The sequence below is a fragment of the Lynx canadensis genome, chromosome B4, assembly GCF_007474595.2.
Source record: "Lynx canadensis isolate LIC74 chromosome B4, mLynCan4.pri.v2, whole genome shotgun sequence".
In the NCBI taxonomy this organism is placed as follows: Eukaryota; Metazoa; Chordata; class Mammalia; order Carnivora; family Felidae; genus Lynx; species Lynx canadensis.
Window position 1 is genome coordinate 81,522,748 of NC_044309.1, and position 23,900 is coordinate 81,546,647.

A 23,900-nucleotide genomic window follows, 5' to 3' on the forward strand; every position below is an offset into this window, starting at 1 on the left:
ATTTAGAGTCTCTGCAGAAGATAATTATATTGCCTCTAAAATTGGCTTATACAAAATATATTAATACTTGCATTTGAAGTTCTATTATTTCCTTTTTGGCATAATCTCCTATATTATTCTTTGGAATTTTTAATTGGTCTACAGGAGTATCTGAGAGTAGGGGAAAATATTTCTTAGATCCTATTCTCTTGGAAACTTATGTGAGGTGAACAATTTAGCTCTGTTCATAAAACAAAAATGAAAGCATACATGACGACATGAGTTTGAAAATATGTTCTATACTATAACCCCATATGTTAGTCAATAATAAACATAAGGTGCAAAATATTTCTCTTTGACATATAGAATGCCTGTCAAAATCAAAACTAAATTTTAGTGTATTTATACCTAGCTGCTCTGTGAAAAAATAGCTAAAATACTTAAGTATTTCCTAAAATTATTTCAAGATTGATTACTAAAATCATGAGAGGATGAAAATATAAAACACAATTTTATTAAAAAATAGCTACCCAAGGCTATGTTTAAAATTAAGTCTAGGGGGCGCCTGGGTGGCGCAGTCGGTTAAGCGTCCGACTTCAGCCAGGTCACGATCTCGCGGTCCGTGAGCTCGAGCCCCGCGTCGGGCTCTGGGCTGATGGCTCGGAGCCTGGAGCCTGTTTCCGATTCTGTGTCTCCCTCTCTCTCTGCCCCTCCCCCGTTCATGCTCTGTCTCTCTCTGTCCCAAAAATAAATAAACGTTGAAAAAAAAATAAAATTAAATTAAGTCTAGGACAAATATGTATTTTATAGTAAGTAGATCTGAATGTCTGGCAAATGAACATTTCCACATACAGTAATAGTGGGGATAGTATTACAATGCAAGATATAAAGAAGTATTTAGGATCTAGTATTGATTCCAAGATCAGTCTGTATTTGCAATCAAATAGTTGATTAACTCTGCATATAAAAATGTAATACAGGGGAACCTGGGCAGCTGTATCAGTTGAGTGTCCGACTCTTGAGTGTCAGACTCTTGATTTCAGCTCAGGTCATGATCCCAGGGTCATGGGATCAAGCCTCACGTGGAGCTCCACACTGAGTATGGAGCCTACTTAAGATTCTCCACCCCCCCACCCCGTCCCTCTCCTGCTCATACTTTCTCAAATAAACTTTTTAAAAAGTGTGATATAAACACTATATAGAAGTAGAATACTTAGATCTAAAGCAGTTTAAGCCTTACACAAGTTATTAAATGGACATATTCTTTAAATTTATGGAAAATATAGCAGCTATCAAGTTTTGCAAATATATGTAGTATATTGAGCCACTTATTAATAGGTAGAACTACGAAGATAGAATGCACTCATAAAATGAACTCTAAGAACAGAAACTAAAACTGTTGAATTAAATGGTGTAAATTCTTTGGCACTAATTGGGGCCCATTATTCATGCTAGATTGCAAACAATGCTGGTAGCAAGGTGTAGTTTCTAAATACTATTTCCCACTGAAAGGAACCAGGTCTTCTTGGAGAAAGAACTCTTTCCACCTTAGGGGTAGGAAACATATGAACTGAGCCTGGAACATCTTTTTGTGCCAGAAGAAAAGGAAGCAAATATATATATGTATATCATGAGGACACAGGAACCAATTTGGATTGTACCTACTAGCCTAAAATGAGACAATTCGAGCATAAAGAATATAATAATGACTGTAACATATAGAAACCTATCAAGTATATAAAAATCCCTGAGTGTATAGCATTATAAAAGGAAAACGACTGATCATCAGTGGAAGTTGCCAGGACATCAAATTACTACAACAAAACATCGATAGCCAAGGGGAGGAATCAAATGTTTATCCTCTCTGCCTGTATATAATGTACTTCAGGTAATCAGTTTACCAAAAAAGTTGTGAATTCCCAGAAATACAAAATAAAACAGTGGTTTGGACCTCTTTAACCCTCAGTCTTCCACTCTACCAGCTGAGCTATCAAAGGATACAACGGTTTGGACCTCTTAATGCAAGAATAGATCTAGACAATGTGTCAGTATGTACTAAAAATGATTTGTGAAATATTGATGGTGATATTTATAATAGAGATATCAGGGTGCCAAGACTGATACACTGATCAATCTACATATTACTGAAAGTAGGTCAAGCAGACATTACAAGTCTCATGATGTAATTCAATAAGAAGCATATAGCTTCCTCTATGAACATTTTGCTAAAAATACAAATCTAGATGTAATCAATAAATATAATTAGCATATAAGAGGTAATTTGGTAATGAAAAAACAAGTCTTTAAGGAAGCAATCATTTAACCAAGGACATTATACACTACAAATGCTGTCATTTATCCATCAATGCAAGGGGGGGGAAATGAAAGGACTATAAGGGAATAAAAAAAGTTGTAAGTAACAAAACAACCAAATATGATGTGTGGATTTTTTTTTTAATTTTTTTTTCAACGTTTATTTATTTTTGGGACAGAGAGAGACAGAGCATGAACGGGGGAGGGGCAGAGAAAGAGAGGGAGACACAGAATCAGAAACAGGCTCCGAGCCATCAGCCCAGAGCCTGACGCGGGGCTCGAACTCACGGAGTGCGAGATCGTGACCTGGCTGAAGTCGGACGCTTAACCGACTGCGCCACCCAGGCGCCCCTGATGTGTGGATTTTGATTCAAACACCTTAATTGTGAAAAAATACACACTGAATATGAGAATCTATTACAATTTATTGATAATGCTGATATTGGCCTGATGGTAAAGAAAATTTTCTTAGCAGTTAGATGCACCTACTGATAAACTTGGGCATAAAATGCAATGAATTTATGGGTGAAACAGAAGATGAAATGCCAACCAAAACATAGAAGAGTAAGGGGAAATAGAGAAAAATAATTTTAATATGTTTATAATTATTATATCTTGTCTCCTTATGTGAATCTTTAAAAATTCCCATTCAAGAGTGACTTAAAACCTAGATTACTGGATCATTTTCTACAAAATTTATCTGCTTGTTGAGATTGGGGTAAAAATCATTGTTCGTGAGTGGCTACGTATAAGACAAGCACACTGCCCTGTTTCCTCCATCTGCCACTGAGTTAGCTCACTTTGGTAATATGTCCTCACCTAGAGATTTCAGAAATGTTCAGGTTCTAATTTAGTAGGTAAATCAGACCAGTTTAAACAAACTCATCTTCCCCATGTTCTTCAATCTACTTTTATCATGAATGAAGCAAATTTTTATACTCGTCTGACTTCTGTGCCTATTTCCCAATTTGTTTGGAACACATATTGAAGAAACGTGATTAATACCAACTAGCAGCCATGTTATGGTTTGGAAAACTAATATCATGGACAACATTTACATATATGACCAGGTTGAGAGAGAGCCCAGAAGATTAACCAGACTTGTATAGAAAATGACGTCTCACCTTTGGTTAAACAAGTCAGAAATCATGACGTGACAGCACTTATATAAATTTAGATACTGAGCTCTTGCTATTCAGAAGTTAAACTCTATTCCCCCATCTTAGTGTTGTAGGTAGGCTAAGAAACTCCCATGTGGAGAAAAAAGCAAAGATTAAATCTTAACTGAAGTATATGTATCTCCTAGATTTAAGCTGATGAATTAGTAGCACAGGTTATGGCAGAACCAAAAAATCAGAGAAGCTAAATATTTTAGAAATCCGAAGTTAAACCATACCCATAGGGTGAGGATGGCTGCCCCAGTGCTTTTGCCTGATTGAAATTTGGAAGGTTGCTAAACACTTTTGGTACAAATGGGGACTGAACTTGGAGAACCTCTCTCTTAAGCACTCTAAGATCTTGAGATATTCATGCAGGGCCCTTTCGTCTCCTTATGGACTCACAGTAGGAGGCTCTGTCATGAAACAGACAATTAACATCAAGAAAAAAGCCTAGAACCAGGTTTTCCTCAGTGAAGCTGAAGATCCAGGTTATAAGGCCATTTTCCTTTTTTCCTCTTCTCTTGCTTTTACTTCTTTTTCCATTCCCATTTGTTATTTCTATATCTTATTGGTAATCTGATTTTTTTGTCTTATTTTTATAGTATATTATCCATTTATATTAATATCATTCATTATTAATATAGTATTAATAATACATATGTATATATATAATGCATCCCATGTTACTTTTATCTTTGTACATTGTTTATGATATAAATCTTTCTCAATTTTAGTACTGGAAGATATTTGTTGGGATGTTCCTTGAAATCATCTTGCTGCCCCTGGAAAAGCAGATGCATTTACTTGAACAGAATCTTTCCAAAAATCAATAAAACTAGCTTTAAATCCTAGAACTCTTGCTAGTAAGTGATAGAACATTTTTCTAAACTTGGATTTCTCTACATTTCTCCAGTATAAGTTATGACTATAAATATAATTTGCAGGGATATTTTCAGGTTTCTCAGTATTATAAATTTTCAATAAATTGTGACTTTCCTTCAATTTCATTCAGAAATTTTTAAATAGATATTTTAACAGGATAGCTCCTACAAGCCATGTCTTTCATCCTTTGTTCACAAATTAATGTCAAATGTTACTTTTGTATTTTTTATCTTCACATAAAAATTCTCATTTTGCATTGTCAGAAGTATCAAATCACCATATTGGAAGGTTATCCACTATGGGATTAATAATTGTCTCAGTGCCAGGAATAACGTATTTTAGCATGTGGAATAAAGACATTCCCCAAGGCGTTTGCCATCTAGAGTAGAACAAAGGCAAGAAACTTGACATTGTAGTTTGATAAGAGTTATGAGAGCAGGAGCTAGGTGGTGATGATAGTATAATGGGTAGGACTCACCAGGCTTGGTAGTGGTGGTGGTAGTGGAACAGTAAGATAAAGATTCCTTGTGGGAATGTCATTTCAATGGGAGAACCCTGGGGATGCAGTAGTAGAAAAAGGGGGGGAAACCCCTGCCTACACAGGCCACAATGCAAGCGTGGCCTGAAGTAAAAGAACAAGGATCAAAGGAAGTTTTAATGAACTGTAGAAGTTGGGGGAAAATTTAACTAAATGCTGATTTTTCTTTGAGAGTTATCATCAGGTGCATATTTTTGACTCTTGAAATGACTAAAGATTTTTTTTTAATGCTTATTCATTGTTGAGAGGTACAGACAGAGAGAGACCGAGACAGAGTATGTGAGCAGGGGAGGAGCAGAGAGAGAGAGAGACACACACAGAATCTGAAGCAGGCTCCAGGCTCTGAGCTGTCAGCACAGAGTCCGATGCGGGGCTCAAACTCATGAACCATGAGATCATGACCTGAGCCAAAGTCGGACACTTAACTGACTGACACCCAGGCACCCCTGAAATGACCAAAGATTTCATTTTTAAAAAGCAAATCATTGTATTGATATTAATATTCATATGTTCTCCCTTCTCCATTCGTAGTACATTTGGCTTGCTGGTTATTTATCACTCTTCTAGCCTTATTAGTTCCCTTGGACCTGATGCTATCTGTTTGCTTAATTTAAATACCCTACATTCAAGATGTAACATTTCATTTAGTATGTCAGTATCAATCTGTTTTATGTAATTTCAATGCAGGCTTTAATTCCTTAGTAGGAATTACTAGTGCCTTTCTCCCTTCATCTTAATTTAATTCATGTCCCTTTGACAGTTTTTAAATAAATGATATTGGATTGGATCCATCCAACAAAATATGTGAATCTTGGTGATTTTAAAGCTTCTTCATCAGTAAATGCTTTTTTGAAATTTTAAATCTTTATAGATATTCCTTGTTTTAAAATATATTTTGAGTTTTGAAAATTTTTTTGCTTGTTACACTTAGAAAAGTATTGATTCTTTTGAATATTATTTCTCTTCCTGAGTAGGTTTTTTCTGGAGGAATGATGTGTACTATCGCACCAATATTTTATGATACATTTCCCAATCCTTTCAGCATTGGTAAAAGAAAGGTTAAGAGTGAGGTCATGCTGGGGCGCCTGGGTGGCGCAGTCGGTTAAGCGTCCGACTTCAGCCAGGTCACGATCTCGCGGTCCGTGAGTTTGAGCCCCGCGTCGGGCTCTGGGCTGATGGCTCGGAGCCTGGAGCCTGTTTCCAATTCTGTGTCTCCCTCGCTCTCTGCCCCTCCCCTGTTCATGCTCTGTCTCTCTCTGTCCCAAAAATAAATAAACGTTGAAAAAAAAAAATTTTTTTTAAAAAGTGAGGTCATGCTTAGATTTCCTGAATCAAGTATTCTCATTTTTTCTTAATAAAGATTATCATTCTCAAAGAGGTTGGCTTATAAGGAGATGCAAAGGGTGACTCAATTAGAGTCAGTGCTGAATGGAAACCCAAGTCTAGATCAGGAAGAGACAAAAATGGGATAAAAATTGAAAATATGCTTAGGGATCCTGACTTCAACATTCCCCTAGTTCTTTGAGAACAACACAAATCTTTTGACTAAGTCATTAAAGGTTTGTTTCACCTCTTTGTCCCTCAGAGTATAAATAAATGGATTTAACATGGGGGAAATGGAAGAAGTATAGACACTCCCTTATTAATGGTCATTTCATCTTTTGCTGAAGGTTTGATAAAGACAAAGAAGCAGCTGCCATAGGTTATAGAAACCCCAATAATGTGGGAAGAATAGGTAGAAAAAGCTTTTGTCCTTTGCTGGGCAGAGGGGAATCTTAGAGTTGTTCTGATGGTATACAGGTAGAGCAAAATCACACACACACACACACACACACACACACACACACACACACACACGAGTCATGATGAAGACTAACACCCAGCAGACAATAACCATCTGCTCAAGGAACCATGTGTCTGAGCATGAGACTTTCAGAATAGGGTTAGAATCACAGGCATAGTGGTCAATGGCATTAGAGTCACAGAATTCCAGGTCCAATCCCAAGCTAAGTGATGGGAAATGGTCAAAGTATTCATCCAACAGCAGAAGATAAGCCTTTTGCACACCCTGTGGTTCATGATGGTCATGTAACAAAGGGGTTTGCAGATGGCTACGTATCGATCAAAGAGCATGGAGGCAAGGAGAAAAAAAATCTGTTACACCAAAAAGATCTGTAAAGAAAAAGTTGGCATGCACAAGCATTATAGTGAATAGTCCTATCACCTGTTGATATACTGTACAAGAACCTAGGAATACAAGAAGTGAATAAGATTTCTAAGAAGGAAAATTTTTGGAGAAAAAAGTACATTGCAGTTTTAAGGTGAGAATCCATTAATATGAGAATGATGACGGTCAGGCTTCTGGTTACACTCAACATGTAGGTGATAAGTAGAAATATAAAAATGAGAATCTATAGTTGAGTGTTATCTGTCAATCCCAGAAGGATGCAACTGGTTAGGGAAGTATGGTTTCTGATTCCTAGGTCCTGACTTCTGCCCAATATTCAGGTAAAACTGAGGGACTTAAGAGCTGAGAAGAGGATAGAAACAAGGTTACAATGGGTTTGTTTAGAAAAGCCAAACAATGTACTTTACACATAGTATTTTGTTTTCTTTGATAATGAACATTTTTTTAATAATTCATGCTCTCAGTTCTGTTGTCATGTCATTCAATATGCTTGAAACTCAGCTTTCAAATATTTTGACCACAATTTATGGTAAGATACATTTTATAGTACAGTCCAGTGTATATGCACACATAGATACACACACTTGCATATTACTGAAATTAAAAAATGTCCAAAAAAAAATCTACCTTGCTCTCTGATGCTTTCTATTCTAATTTATCTCATCAAAAATAAATGCAAAAATCACCAAGTTGACTTCATATTCTACTAAATGGTCATGATCTATATTTGAGAAAAATAAATCTAGGGATTCTTTATAGTCCAAGTAAAACAATTTTTTATGATTTTGAAATTTACACTGGACTTTAACTTTACCCATTAGAATAGATTATTCTTCGAAGCCTGATGGCAATGAAATCATAAACTTCAGGGAATCTTTTTTTCTAAGAATATTTCCCTTATCACTAATTGAAATTTTACTCCGTTTCAATATCTGCTTGAAGCTTTTTTTTTTCCTGGATAAATGGGAAGCACATGAAAAGTGGTTATGGCACAAGATGTTTCTATATCCATCTACCAAGAAGCTAAGGACACTGTTCCACTGCCATGACCAAACCTAAAATTAATCTACAAAAGACCTTTTCCATATAAAAAAATTATTTCCTAAGGGCACCTTGGTGGCTCAGTCAAGCATCTAACTTTTGTTTTCGGCTCAGGTCATGATCTCACTGTTCATGAGTTCCAACCCCACGCCAAGCTCTGTGCCAACAGCATGGAGCCTGCTTAGGATATTCTCTCTCTCTCTCTCTCTCTCTCTCTCTCTCTCTCTCTCTCTCTCTCTCTCTCTCCCCCCCTCTCCCTCTGCCCCTCCCCTGCTTTCTCACTCTCTATCAAAATAAAAAAATACACTTTTTAAAAAATAAAATAAAAAATTCTTTCCCAGATCTTTCCCATGATTTTCTCAAATTTTTGTTGCCCTTATCTGATTTTTACTGATTGCCCCACTTTGGTGCAAAACAGAGAACATTTTGATACACACCAAATTCACTAATAAGTGAGAAAATGTTTTGTACACAACTGAAGAATAGCCTTAATGCTTTGTAATTCAGTCTATCTGTCTGACTGAAATACTTAGACCTTCTTAGTAAGTCACTGATGTTATAATCAGCTCTGAGTATTAAATGCATTCACCAGCCGAACTTCTATCCTTAGCTTCTAATAATTTTCTCTGATTCCTGACTTCCAACCATTTCCTTATGATACAGCTCCTGAACACACCACTCCACTGAAACTATTCTTGATGAGTTTCCGTGATATTTAAGTACCAGTGAAGTGTAGCCATTTTATTTGCACTTTTCCTTGTCAATCACTCCTTTTTATGAGGTTCTTGGCACATTGTTTGCATGATATCCACACTCCTGGTTGGGTTCCCCCCCACCCTTCTGTTTTCTCTTTTGTAATTATCTCTTCCCCTACTCACCTTTGTAACACTGATATTTCTCACACCTCATCCCTAAATCCTCTTAGCTGCTTCTGTATGTGCTTTTCCTGAGAACTGATTAAATCCCATGACTTCAACTTAGCACATAAAATTTGATATTTCAAAATGTGCATTTTGATAATGATCTTTGAATGTCAGACACCTGCCCCTGGAAATTTTACATTCCCTCTAGATGAATTTGTTCAAAACGGATTGCCCCATTTTCTGTATTTCTATTGATCCTTGTCTTACTCTGCTATACAAAGACCAAAACCTAATGTTTATTGCTATATATTAACAATTGATATCAAGCTATATTGTTTCTTAGTTTAGACTTATCTTGAAATTCTCTTGACGTTGCCAGTACTTTCACTTAGTTTTGCTGTTTCCCTGACTCTAACAAGGGGTAAGTTTTGTTTGGTGAGATAGAGCTACAAAGATGGACTCTAAAAACACACCATAGTGAGAGCCAGTTCATGGTAGTCATCTTACATGGACTACCTGCCTGGAAAAAACATTGTCATCTAATCATCTATGGTTTTCCCCTCCCCATTTCTCCATCTGTTTGCTGATTCTGACCTGTAACTGGCTCTTAGTGACTCATTCCTGTATCCTGCTTGGATCTTCAAAGGAGTTTTTCCAAATTACAACAAACCACATTTATGACCTTTCTATGTGGTTTGTTACTCCCTATGCTTAATAGACGATGTTAAAAAAAAAAAAGTGTCAGAAATACGATTTCTATGTTGTTTAATGTAATAACCACAAAATTAAAGGAGTCTGATATAGAGTTAAAGATAATATTTGCCCTCAGACCTAGATCATGTTATATTATTATGTTGACTCAATTTTAAAACTAATCTGACACCTCTTACTTTTTCCATATCCCTGACTCTAATTTAGGGAATTCTTTTTGGCTTTTATGTTTGGTGGGGAAAATATTCTGAGTGGCATTTAAATCACACCATGCCCGATCTGTCAGGCCATATATAATACCTACATTAAGGCAAAAAGTGTTATTACTGTGTTTGACACAGAAATAGCTTTCCTTTCACGGTTTCCACTCATGCCTCCTCAATATACTTATCAGAAACATTAACACCAGAGATTAAAGAAACTTAAATTCTGGATTTGGACCAAAAGCTGTTCTGGGATTGTTCCTTAGCCAACATCAACTAACTACATTAACACCAGCTGAAATTATTTCACTCTCCAAGGCTTGTTTAAGGCCATCAATAAATTGGGAGGAAAAAACCCCATAATTTCTTTTGGAAATTCCAAGTAACTGATTATGTGAAGGCTTCATTTGATTGCTTTAAAGTATTCTTTTCTTCCAGAAGTGGGAGATACTGTCTATACACCACCCGCCCATTTCCCAGAGTAAATCTCCCAGTGTTTAGACTCCATAAAAGAGATGAAGGACTGCTGTAATGTTTTAGGAGGAGCTGAAAGCACTCCCAAGAATGTGAGTATCACACAAGTAACAACAGATTAAATGAATATTAACAGTAGATTTAGTAAGTGAAATAACAGACTCCAGATATAGAAAAGGATTACATATATAGTCCACCAGCCCCTCTTTTCCTCATACTTGAGGCATGTAATTGATGCCTGACACAACTCTGGAAACTAGATCATGTCCTTGCTCCTAAATATCTTGAAAAATAAATTGACACCCTTGTTTGATTCACACCTATTTACTTCTTAGGTCTTTTAGAGAACTGAGCATCTTAGAGTGAAGGGTAACCTTACTTATATCGGCAGATAATCTGCAATTCAGGGCTGCTTCTTGAAGTCCTTTATTTCACATATTTTTAGGTGACCTGATATTCAATGCTGCACAAACCCAGACTTATCAATATCTTCAATCAACTAAAAAATTATGAACTCTTGTTTCTTTTAACTATAACTATTCCATCTCTCTAATTTTGGCAAGACATATGAAACTGTTTCTAAGAGAAAATAATTTTCTAAGTCTCTCCAAAACCATAGACATAATGGTTTTAGTTGATTATCCCTGAGTATCGTGAGGATTAGAAAAATGAAGATTATGTTTGTATGGGCTTTTATGTGGACTTCTGGTCGCTCTTACTCATGGACCCAGACTCACCTCACAGACAGCTCTGGGATGGTATTGATTATCCAATCATTTCATTTCTAACATGTGGCCAAGACCTTCCTACCAAGGTATTTGTGCTATTTCAAAAGGTAATTGCTACTCCAAAGTCTGGGAGAATAAACCAAGAATTCCCTCTGGTTTACATAGCCCTGATATTTGAACCTTCCAAAATCAAGAAAAATGAGAATTTTATCAAGATTGATGTTTGTTTTATGTGCCAAACATCAGTGAATAAACACAAGTCCCAGGTGAATTGGGTTCCAATGTTATTAATGAATCTTTTGTGTAATCTTTTGGCAAAGATCCTGAAACATGTAGGACTGGGGACCATGTCCTCAGAGACCTGAAGATTCGACAATGATATTCAACACAGGACTTTTACACAAAATAAAAACCAAATTAAAAAGAGCAAGTCTACCATTTCTTCCTTTTATTCAATAACATCTATAGCTGCTAATAGCTGCTGACAGAATACAGTTACCCCTTTTCTCCTTCTGTAACATTATTACCTTAAATGACTCATTATAAACAAATATAGACAAGTTAAACTTAATGTAATAAGCACCCTAATATCTCAGATTACAGCCTTCAAGAAATTTCCTTGTAAATATATTCATATTGTTATATTTTAAAATATGAAACACTCTTTACATATTTTTCAGATTACTTGATAATTAAAAACAAAACTTTTTATCTCAATAATTACAAATTTGTATCATTTAGGTACCATGTAATATTTCTTTTTGGAGAATTCCACCATAATTAGAAATCAATCCTAACAGTTGAAACTTTGTAATTTCTAAAAAGTTTTTTTCCCCATTATAAAAAAAATAACTACTTTGAACTGATCAAATGGTTCTACAATTTTTATTATAAATTCATGTTGTCTCTTTTTAAATCAACTATCAGCTGTGATGCAAAATGCATTCTTGAACATCTTTGTCTATTTACAGGATTTCCTAGAAGTGGGCATTACTACTTGTATGCATATTAACAATTTAATTTGTTATGTGTGTTGCAAATATTTTCCCCACTCTTTTGTTGGTCTTTAATTGTGTTTATGCCATGCTTTATTTTTTTAGCATAGAATCTCATGATATATTCAGAAAAAATGTATATTTATCTGAATCTTACATATTTTTCATATATATTCTTCTCACTTTATACTTTTAAAATGAACCATGCTGTTTTATTTTTCAAATTTGTTTATTAACAGAGGTAAATATTTTAATAGTGACTTTACTAGTTTTCTTTCAAATTGCTCACTTTCAGAGATTTAACTATGTTTTTGTATGATTTGTGGTTACCCTCAATATTTTTATTTTTGTTTTGTTTATGTTTTATTTTTCTTTTTATAATTTTAGTAAAATATATATAACAAAATTTACCATCTCAACTACTTTCAGAGTATAGTTCGTAAGTGTTAAGTACATGACACATCTCCAAAGGCAAGGGAATTAAAAGCAAAAATGAACTATTGGGACCTCATGAACATAAAAAGCTGCACTGCAAAGGAAACCATCAACAAAACTAAAAGGCAACCAACAGAATGGGAAAAGATATTTGCAAATGACATATCAGACAAAGGGCTAGTATCCAAAATCTATAAAGAACTCACCAAACTCCACACCTGAAAAACAAATAATCCATTGAAGAAGTGGGCAGGAGACAAGAGATACTTTTCCAAAGACGACATCCAGATGGCCAACTGACATGAAAAGATGCTCAATGTCACTCCTCATCAGGGAAATACAAATCAAAGCCACACTGAGATACCACCTCACACTAGTCAGAGTGGCTAAAATGAACACATCAGGAAACTATAGATGCTGGTGAGGATGTGGAGAAACAGGAACCCTCTTGCACTGTTGGTGGGAATGCAAACTGGTGCAGCCACTCTGGAAAACAGTGTGGAGGTTCCTCAAAAAAATTAAAAATAGAACTACCCTATGACCCAGCAATTGCACTGCCAAGAATTTACCCAAGGGCTACAGGAGTGCTGATGCATAGGGGCACATGTACCCCAATGTTTCTAGCAGCACTTTCAACAATAGCCAAATTATGGAAAGAGCCTAAATGTCCATCAACTGAGAATGGATATAGATGTAGTTTATATATACAATGGAATACTACTTGACAATAAGAATGAAATCATGCCATTTGCAGCAACGTGGATGCAACTGGAGGGTATTATGCTAAATGAAATAAGTCAGTGAGAGAAAGACAGATATATGTTTTCATTCATATGTGGAACCCAAGAAACTTAACACAAGACCATGGGGGAAGGGAGGAGAGAAAAAATATTTGCAAACGGAGAGAGGCAAACCATAAAAGACTCTTAAATACAGAGAACAAACTGAGGGTTGATGGGGGGTGGGGGAGAGGGGAAAGTGGGTGATGGGCATTGAGAAGGGCCCTTGTTGGGATGGGCACTGGTGTTGTATGTAAGCCAAGTTGACAATAAATTATATTTCAAAAAATTCATCATGAAAATGTAAGTTATAAATATACATGTGCCCAAATACATAAATCAAATATTAACAAAACTGAGGGGAAAATAGACAGAAATACAATAGGAAATTTCAATACCCCAACTTCTTGGATAAAACATCCAGGCAGAAAATCAATAAGGAAACAGATGATCTAAATAGCGTTACAAAGCAAATGGATCTAACAAACTTCTACAGAACATTCCACCCAACAGCAACAGAATACACATTCCTCTTGGGGGGCATACAGCACATTCTGCAGGATAGTTCGCATTTTAGGTCACACTACAACAAAAATATCCTAAAATTGACTATGGTGATAGTGGCACAATGTACTAAAAACCATTGAATCGTACATTTTAAATGGGTAAATTGCATGGTATATGAATTACATATCAATAAAACTTTCTTAAAAAAAACTGTCAATTACATTACAAGAAGGGAATATTTAGGATAATCTCACTCATGATCAAACACAAAATTCACAAACAAGATGTTAACAAAATTAATCCAATGATATATAAAAAGGATGATATGATGGGCATTGAGGAAGGCACCTGTTGGGATGAGCACTGGGTGTCGTATGGAAACCAATTTGACAATAAATTTCATATTAAAAAAATAATAAAAATAAGATGATAAGCCAAGATAAATTTTTATTAATTCTTAAGATCCAAGGCTGATTTGAGATCTGAAAATTAATGTAATTTACCACATTAATAGAACATAAAAATCATATGATTCTCTCAAATTTCAAAAAAGTTTGATAAAATTCCATATTTTTCATGATAAAACCCTTTCACAAATAAAAAATGAACTTCTCTAATCTGATAAACTATACCCATATTCCCACAAATATCTAGCAAACATCATACTTAACGTTGAAATGTTTATAGTTTATTTCTGAGATCAGGAATAAGACAAGGATATTTGATATCATCACTTCTACTCAGCAGTGTCCTGGAAGCTCTAGCCAGAATAAATCGAGAGAAAGGAATAAAGAAATAGAAGAACTTAAAAGAAATGCACAAAACTAAGTTTACTTAGAAATGAAATTGTTTTTATGTAGAAAATCCAAAATAATCTAAGGAAAAAAATTCAGAATTTATAAGGCAACTTAAAGTTCATGAATACAAAATTAGTACTCACTAAACATGTTTGCTTCTTATATAGGAATGAAAACTGGGAAGATAAAAACTTTTAATGATTTCCTTTACAGCAGCACCCAAAAGAACGAATACTTATAAATAAATCTAATGAGTCATGTGCAATTCTAAACACACAGACACATACGCACCCAAAAGAAAAAACTATAAAATACTGAAATTTTAAAATAACCAAATAAATGAATGGGGATACCGTGTTAATAAATTGGAACAGTCACTACTCTAAAAATGTAAATTGACGACTATATGCTACCATATATGAGAGACAAAGAAGCAAAAATTGTACACTAGGCAACCTCCCACCCTGCTATGCTCGGGGCTTAGCCTTTTGGGTCTTAGCCGGATAGGCCTGTGCCAGAACGAAGAAAGCTGCCTCCTAGAAAGAAAAGCCTAAATGTCCCGACTCTCTGTGTGTGACTCACCGCTACAGTACCACAACCTTAGCATTTAAAACAACACAAACTTGTTCTCTTACAGTTCTGGAGCTTCCAAAGACCACCCGTGTTCCGTGGCTCATGGCTGCTTCCTTGCAACGCTCCAACCCACGCACTTACATCCAACTACATACCTACCCACTTCCGGCTTCCAGCCTCACTCTTATAAGGATCCTTGTGATTACATTGAGCCCACCTGGATGACCGAAAACCATCTTCCCATCTCAAGACCCTTAACCTAATCACATAGGTAAAGACTTTTTTTTTCCAGCCAAACAAGGTAATATATGCACCGGTTAGGACATGAACATCTTTGGGGGCCATTATTCTGTCTACCAAAGTTACCAATATTTATATTTTTTAAATTAAGACAAAATTTTAAAATTAATTAGAGAGCATTTGAACCTCTTTGTAAACACCTGTGTCCAATTCCCAATTAATTTGTTGTTTTCAGGTGCTGACTTTCAGGGCTAAGTAATGATTTTTTTTTTCTTTTAGTTGGAAACTTTCTGGAGCACATGAGTGTGATAACTGTGGTATTGTCTGGGTTACTAAGCAGCTTGGATGAGCATCTGTGTAGGAATCACTGTGGTAGGTTATATTTAAAAACTGTTTCTTCCAAATGTTCAGAACAGGGCCAGGTCTCTACTAAGAAGCGGCCTTAAATCTGCTGCAGGAAAAAAGACAGAAAAAAGGTAGAGCTTATAAAATGCAGAAGGTGATTAAATCACTTTGTTTAATATTAACAGCTATCTAATAACCAGTGAGGAAGCAAGGAGGATTAAAGGAGAGAGGAAAAACCTGGAGCGCAGCTTCTTGACTGATCATTGAACAAGTTAATCACATTCTGATTAGAAGTGAGTGGAGGAAGAAAACATGGGCACCATATTCCTGTGAGTTTTCTCTTCTAGGCGTGGAAAAGAGGAACCATAGTGCTAAGATGCCCTTGGACTGGAGCTGGAGACCAAAAAACAAACAACCAAAGACAAAAATAAAAGACCTCAGTAAAATCTGGGTAGGGCAAGCCCGTGCTGAAATGTATTTGCTTTTGTTTTGTTTCTTCCTTGCATTGGTAATTGCAGAACATCCACCCCCTTAATGCCCGGAGGAGAGGTGTGAAGTCTCCTGGTCTCTCAGTCTAATGAGAAAAGCCCCCTACCACCAGTTGCTACACAGAGCTCTGGGTTTTGAAGGTTCAAGTTGCTACTGCTAAAACAATCAAGTAAAATTGAAAGCACATTTGTAAAGAGATTAACACAGCTCTAAAATGAGGAAGTTCAATGTTCACCTAAATGGTTCCCCCTCTCCCTGCTCCCCGCTTGCTTCTCATAACATTTTATGTGTATTTTCATCTCCTGGGAGGGCATTAACTAATACATAATGTTACTTTATTAAAAAATTATTGATGAGGTAGGATAAGGCAAGCTGACAGGATGCAACCCCCCACCAGTGGGATATTGTGATACTCAGGCACTCCTGGCTGCCCAAGAACAAAGGGAAAAACAAATGGTTAACTGATAGAGATCACAGTCCTGCAAGACCTAAGTCTCCATCACCCCTCCATAGTGATATGGGAAACAAAGACAGAAAGAAATTGCAGGGGCGCCTGGGTGGCTCAGTCGGTTAAGCGTCCGACTTCGGCTCAGGTCACGAACTCATGGTCCGTGAGTTCGAGCCCCGCATCGGGCTCTGGGCTGATGGCTCAGAGCCTGGAGCCTGCTTCCGATTCTGTGTCTCCCTCTCTCTCTGCCCCTCCCCCGTTCATGCTCTGTCTCTCTCTGTCTCAAAAATAAATAAACGTTAAAAAAAAAAAATTTAAAAAAAAAAAAAAAAGAAATTGCAGATAGAACCAAATTTCCTTATAACCTGCAGCCCATTGACAGATACTAGAGGCAGGCAAAGTAAAACATTTCTCCAGTAACTCCTTACTGTCTTAATGTTAATGCTTTGCTAGAGGGAAAAACCACCTTAGTTTGACAATAGCTAGGCCTCCAGCATCCTATGAGTCTTCTTTAGCATATGGAAATTTCACTGGAAACTTCCCCTGGACTTTACCTCCCCAACTCCATAGTATATAATCAGTCTCTCCTCATGGTCCTGGGGCAGCTCTTCCTGCCCACAGGTCATGTCCATGCTTTAATAAACCACATTTTTGCACCAAAAATAAATATATACATACATAAATAATAAATAATAAAATAAAAATGTAAATTGTTAGGCTACCTGGGTGGCTCAGTCAGTCATGATCTCATAGTTCATAGGATGGAGCCCCACATCAGGGTCTGTACTGTCAGCTTGGGAACCTCTCTTTTGCTCTCTCTCTGCCCCTCCTCTGCTCATGCTCTCTCTCTCTCTCTCTCTCTCTCTCTCTCTCAAACTTTAAAAAAAAAATTTTTTTTTTCAACGTTTATTTATTTTCGGGACAGAGAGAGACAGAGCATGAACCGGGGAGGGGCAGAGAGAGAGGGAGACACAGAATCGGAAACAGGCTCCAGGCTCTGAGCCATCAGCCCAGAGCCCGACGCGGGGCTCGAACTCACGGACCGCGAGATCGCGACCTGGCTGAAGTCGGACGCTTAACCGACTGCGCCACCCAGGCGCCCCTAAAAATTTTTTTTAATTAAAAACTAAAAATGTAAATTATTCCCAAATTGACCCTTCAATTTAAAACAAATTCCATTAGAATCCTAGCAAATTATTTTCCTATAAATTGATCATCTGATTCTAAAATTTATATGAAAATTCAGAGAACCAAAACTAGACAAACACCCCTGAAAAAGAACAGAATTATATTGGCAATAGTACAGAAAAATAGACCAATAGAATAGAAAAGGAAGTGCAGAAAGAGACCCATGTGAATGTTTCCCTGCCTCTGTTTCCCAAGCCTGTCTTACCTCCCTTGGACCCTCCTTCCCCACCTCAGCCCCTATTTCCTCCTTCCCAATAGAAGGAAGCTCTAATATTGTTGTGAGGGCTTGCCCTTCTCTCTTGATAACTGACCCACATTTGTAAAAGATCTGAAGGCATTTCTACAGTAAGTGTGATTTCTGCAATTCTATAGGGATATACAGAATTTTTTTTTTTTATTATTTTGGGTGGAGAGAGGGGCTACAAGCCAGCAAGTCACATACATGCACATGTGGATTCTCTGATGCCAGCTCAGATTTCTCAAGTTCTCAGCTACTGAGCTTTATGAAAAGCTGGCCCTGCTGAGCATTGTGGAAGGCTGAGGGGTGATCTCTGGACTTGGGATAAAATGGTGGTTACTTAGCACAACATACCCAGATCCTGTATTCTTGGTAAGCTGAATGACATCTTTGGGTTTAGCAAGTTCCCTTCATGTTTTGAGTTTGAAATAGCAGCAGTTGACTTATGAATTAGCAGTGATTAATGAATATATGCATGATAATTAGTTCTGCTTTAATAGGACCCATGGGGCCACCTGGGTGGCTCAGTCAGTTAAACGTCTGACTCTTGGTTTCAGCTCAGGTCATGATCTCACAGGTTCAGAAATTGAGTCCCCCATCAGACTCTGGGCTGATAGTGTGGAGCTTGTTTGAGATTCTCTGTCTCCCTGTCTCTCTGCCCCTTTCCTGCTCATGCTCTCTCTCCCTCTCTGAAAAGTAAAATAAATATATTTAAAAAACAAAAATTAATAATCAGATGGGGAAGAGTGACTTGAGTATATCATATGAGTATGTCCTACAACAGAACTCATCAGATGATTCCCAGCATTTCAACAGGGTAAAAAGAACATGGTGAGAGGGGCGGCTGGGTGGCGCAGTCGGTTAAGCGTCCAACTTCAGCCAGGTCACGATCTCGCGGTCCGTGAGTTCGAGCCCCGCATCAGGCTCTGGGCTGATGGCTCAATCGGCCCAGAGCCTGGAGCCTGCTTCCCATTCTGTGTCTCCCTCTCTCTCTGCCCCTCCCCCGTTCATGCTCTGTCTCTCTCTGTCCCAAAAAAATAAATTAAAAAAAGTTAAAAAAAAAAAACATGGTGAGAATAATTTCATCATCTGACTTTTTTTTTTTTTTTTTTTGCTGCCACTGATACTATTGTGATTACATTTCTTACCTCTGTGGACACTGCCCCATAGGTGCTGGTTAAGTTTTTTTCTTTGTTTTTCTTTGTTTTGTTTGCCAAAGTTAATTTCACCATAAATTAATTAGTGGTTTGAATAGTCACCAAGGACATTTTCATTTTTCCACTTAGTTGTTCCCTGTGCACTTGAGCAAATAAAAACAATAAAGCACATGTCATTTCTATTAATGAAAATTTATAGAGCAACCCATTTCTTTGCAGAGAGGTCAGGCCATGTTCACTTCCACAGCCAGGCAGAGTTACTAACATTTACTTAGCATTGTTTGTCCATTCTTTCAGTCACAGAATTCAGGAAAAATATTATTTGATAGCTTAAAGAGAGATAGGAACTCTCATCAGATCCATTTTAGACTTAGTGATGATAAGAGCAAAGGGTGCCATTCCCTATGCCACTGCATATTATCTTGCATTTGCAGGCACTCTTACCTGGAAGACTATGTGGGTCTTCAAAGTATGCCAAAGTTAACTCAAAATTATAGCCACTAGTACCCAGTGTTTCTCAGACCCAAGAAGGAACTTAGGGTTAAATTTCCCAAAAAATGATGGGGAACCACCAGAAAGTAAGTATGAAACATTTGTCATTTTGTGGCTAAATGTTCAGGAACTGGAATCGTAGAAGGTGTAGAAAAGCTGTCCCTGGGTAAAGACAGTGAATTTAGGGGCGCCTGGGTGGCTCAGTTGGTTAGGCGACTGACTTCAGCTCAGGTCATGATCTCGTAGTTTGTGAGTTTGAGCCCCACATCAGGCTCTGTGCTGACAGCTCAGAGCCTGGAGCCTACTTCAGGTTCTGTGGCTCCCCCTCTCTCTACCCCAACCCTGCTCATGTTCTATGTCTCTCTGTCTCTCAATAATAAATAAACGTTAAAAAAAAACATATGAATGGTTCCATGTGTACTTAAAAAAGACAGTGAATTTAGATATTTCTGCTAAAAAATCTGAGTACAAAAGTACTTTCATGTGCAGAAAGGATCTGAAAAGTAATCTCTGGGCTGCCATTTGTTTATTATAACATAGTAATGAATCTGAACATGATTCTTGAGCAGTGTTCTTGGAAAAGATCAGAGCTAAGGATAAGACCAGCCAGCCACACACACAACTGCGGCGGAGGGGGGAGGTGTAGTCACTGCTGTGCTATAATGAGAAGGACCAAAAAAAGGCTATCAAAAATTCTCTCTCCCTTTTTCATAGATTCTTAGAACACAAGAGCTAGAAATAATTTCAAAGGGGCAACCACCCACCTAAAACATCCTGCTAAATGGTTAAATTATCCTTGAACATTTCCAGTCCATTTCTTGGGCTCCCTCAGTCCTAAAAGAACTCATAGTAATTAATGTCATGTTAATTAGGTTAAACACCATTGTAAGATTTGGAGCCTCTGATGTTCATTGTTTTTTTTACTGGTGAATTCAGTCAAATAACAAAACATGTAAAATAATACATTTATTATTAATTTAAAACATTAAAAGATCAGGGAAATGTAATGATGATTTTTTATTGAAATAACCATTTAGAATAAAGTGGTATACCTCCCTATAAGAAAAATGCCAGTGAAACAATTATCAGAATTATCATGTTAGGAAAAAATATTAAAAATAATACTCAAAATAATAATTCCCAAATCCCCAAGGCTTTGGAAAATAGAGATTCTCATTTACAAATGGTGGGAGTATACACAGAGACACATTTTCCAAAGGACTAGTTTGGGAATAAGTATGAGAAGTATTTTATTCCATTTTTTTAACCAGTTCTTATTTTTTTTAATATCAAATTTATTGTCAATTCGGTTTCCATACAACACCTAGTGCTCATCCCAACAGGTGCCCTCCTCAATAACCATCACCCACCCTCCCCTCCCTCCCACCCCCCATCTACCCTCAGTTTGTTCTCAGTTATTAAGAGTATCTTATGCTTTGGCTCTCTCCCTCTCTAACCTCTTTTTTTTTTGTTCCTTCCCCTCCCCCATGGACTTCTGTTAAGTTTCTCAGAATCCACATAAGAGTGAAAACATACGGTATCTGTCTTTCTCTGTATGACTTCTTTCACTTAGCATAATACTCTCCAGTTCCATCCACGTGGCTACAAAGGGCCATATTTCATTCTTTCTCATTGCCGTGTAGTATTCCATTATGTATATAAACCACAATTTCTTTATCCATTCGTCAGTTGGTGGACATTTAGTCTCCTTCCATAATTTGGCTATTGTTGAGAGTGCTGCTATAAACATTGGGGTACAAGTGCCCCTATGCATCAGCATTCCCGTAGCCCTTAGGTAAATTCCTAGCAGTGCTATTGCTGGGTCATAGAGTAGGTCTATTTTTAATTTTTTGAGGAACCTCCACACTGTTTTCCAGGCAGCTGCACCAGTTTGCATTCCCACCAACAGTGCAAGAGGCTTCCCGTTTCTCCACATCCTCGACAGCATCTATAGTTTCCTGATTTGTTCATTTTAGCCACTCTGACTGGCATGAGGTGATATCTGAGTGTGGTTCTGATTTGTATTTCCCTGACGAGGAGCCACGTTGAGCATCTTTTCATGTGCCTGTTGGCCATCTGGATGTCTTCTTTAGAGAAGTGTCTATTCATGTTTTCTACCCATCTCTTCACTGGATCATTTGTTTTTCGGGTGTGGAGTTTGGTGAGCTCTTTATAGATTTTGGATACTAGCCCTTTGTCCGATATGTCATTTGCAAATATCTTTTCCCATTCCGTTGGTTGCCTTTTAGTTTTGTAGATTGTTTCCTTTCCTGTGCAGAAGCTTTTTATGTTCATGAGGTCCCAACAGTTCATTTTTGCTTTTAATTCCCTTGCCTTTGGGGATGTGTCAAGTAAGAAATTGCTACTGCTGAGGTCAGAGAGGTTTTTTCCTGCTTTCTCCTCTAGGGTTTTGATGGTTTCCTGTCTCACATTCAGGTCCTTTATCCATTTTGAGTTTATTTTTCTGAATGCTGTAAGAAAGTGGTCTAGTTTCATCCTTCTGCATGTTGCTGTCCAGCTCTCCCAGCACCATTTGTTAAAGAGACTGTCTTTTTCCATTGGATGTTCTTTCCTGCTTTGTCAAAGATTAGTTGACCATACTTTTGTGGGTCTAGTTCTGGGGTTTCTATTCTATTCCATTGGTCTATGTGTCTGTTTTTGTGCCAATACCATGCTGTCTTGATGATGACAGCTTTGTAGTAGAGGCTAAAGCCTGAGATTGTGATGTCTCATGCTTTGGTCTTCTTCTTCAAAATTACTTTGGCTATTTGGGGCCTTTTATGGTTCCATACAAATTTTAGGATTGCTTGTACTAGCTTCGAGAACAATGCTGGTGCAATTTTGATTGGGATTGCATTGAATGTGTAGATATCTTTGTGTAGTATTGACATTTTGACAATATTTATTCTTCCAATGCAGGAGCACGGAATGTTTTGCTATTTCTTTATATCTTCTTCAATTTCCTTCAAAGCTTTCTATAGTTTTCAGCATACAGATCTTTTACATCTTTGGTTAGATTTATTCCTAGGTATTTTATGCTTCTTGGTGCAATTGTGAATGGGATCAGTTTCTTTATTTGTCTTTCTGTTGCTTCATTATTAGTGTATAAGAATGCAACTGATTTCTGTACATTAATTTTGTATCCTGCGACTTTGCAGAATTCATGTATCAGTTCTAGCAGACTTTTGGTGGAGTCTATCGGATTTCCATGTCATCTGCAAAAAGTGAAAGCTTGACTTCATCTTTGCCAATTTTGATGCCTTTGATTTCCTTTTGTGGTCTTATTGCTGATGCTAGAACTTCCAACACTATGTTAAGCAACAGCAGTGAGAGTGGACATCCCTGTCATGTTCCTGAACTCAGGGAGAGAGCTCTCAGTTTTTCCCCATTGTGGATGATATTAGCTGTGGGCTTTTCATAAATGGCTTTTATTATGTTTAAATATGTTCCTTCTATCCCGACTTTCTTGAGGGTGTTTATTAAGAAAGGATGCTGAATTTTGTCAAATGCTTTTTCTGCATCGATTGGCAGGATCATATGGTTCTTATCTTTTCTTTTATTAATGTGATGTATCACATTGATTGATTTGCGAATGTTGAACCAGCCCTGCATCCCAGGAATGAATCCCACTTGATCATGGTGAATAATTCTTTTTATATGCTGTTGAATTCGATTTGCTAGTATCTTATTGAGAATTTTTGCATCCATATTCATCAGGGATATTGGCCTGTAGTTCTCTTTTTTTACTGGGTCTCTGTCTGGATAGGAATCAAAGTAATGCTGGCTTCATAGAATGAGTCTGGAAGTTTTCCTTCCCTTTCTATTTTTTGGAATAGCTTGAGAAGCATAGGTATTATCTCTGCTTTAAACGTCTGGTACAATTCCCCTGGGAAGCCATCTGGTCCTGGACTCTTATTTGTTGGGAGATTTTTGATAACTGATTCAATTTCTTCACTGGTTATGGGGTCTGTTCAAGCTTTCTATTTCCTCCTGATTGAGTTTTGGAAGCGTGTGGATGTTTAGGAATTTGTCCATTTCTTCCAGGTTGTCCAGTTTGTTGGCATTCAATTTTTCATAGTATTCCCTGGTAATTGCTTGTATTTCTGAGGGATTGGTTGTAATAATTCTATTTTCATT

General features: G+C 37.1%; 1 pseudogene; it reads right to left on the bottom strand.

The window, feature by feature from the left end:
• Positions 1-6,385: 6,385 nt before the first annotated feature.
• Positions 6,386-7,005, bottom strand: LOC115518729 (annotated as a pseudogene).
• Between the last annotated feature and the right edge of the window lie 16,895 nt (positions 7,006-23,900).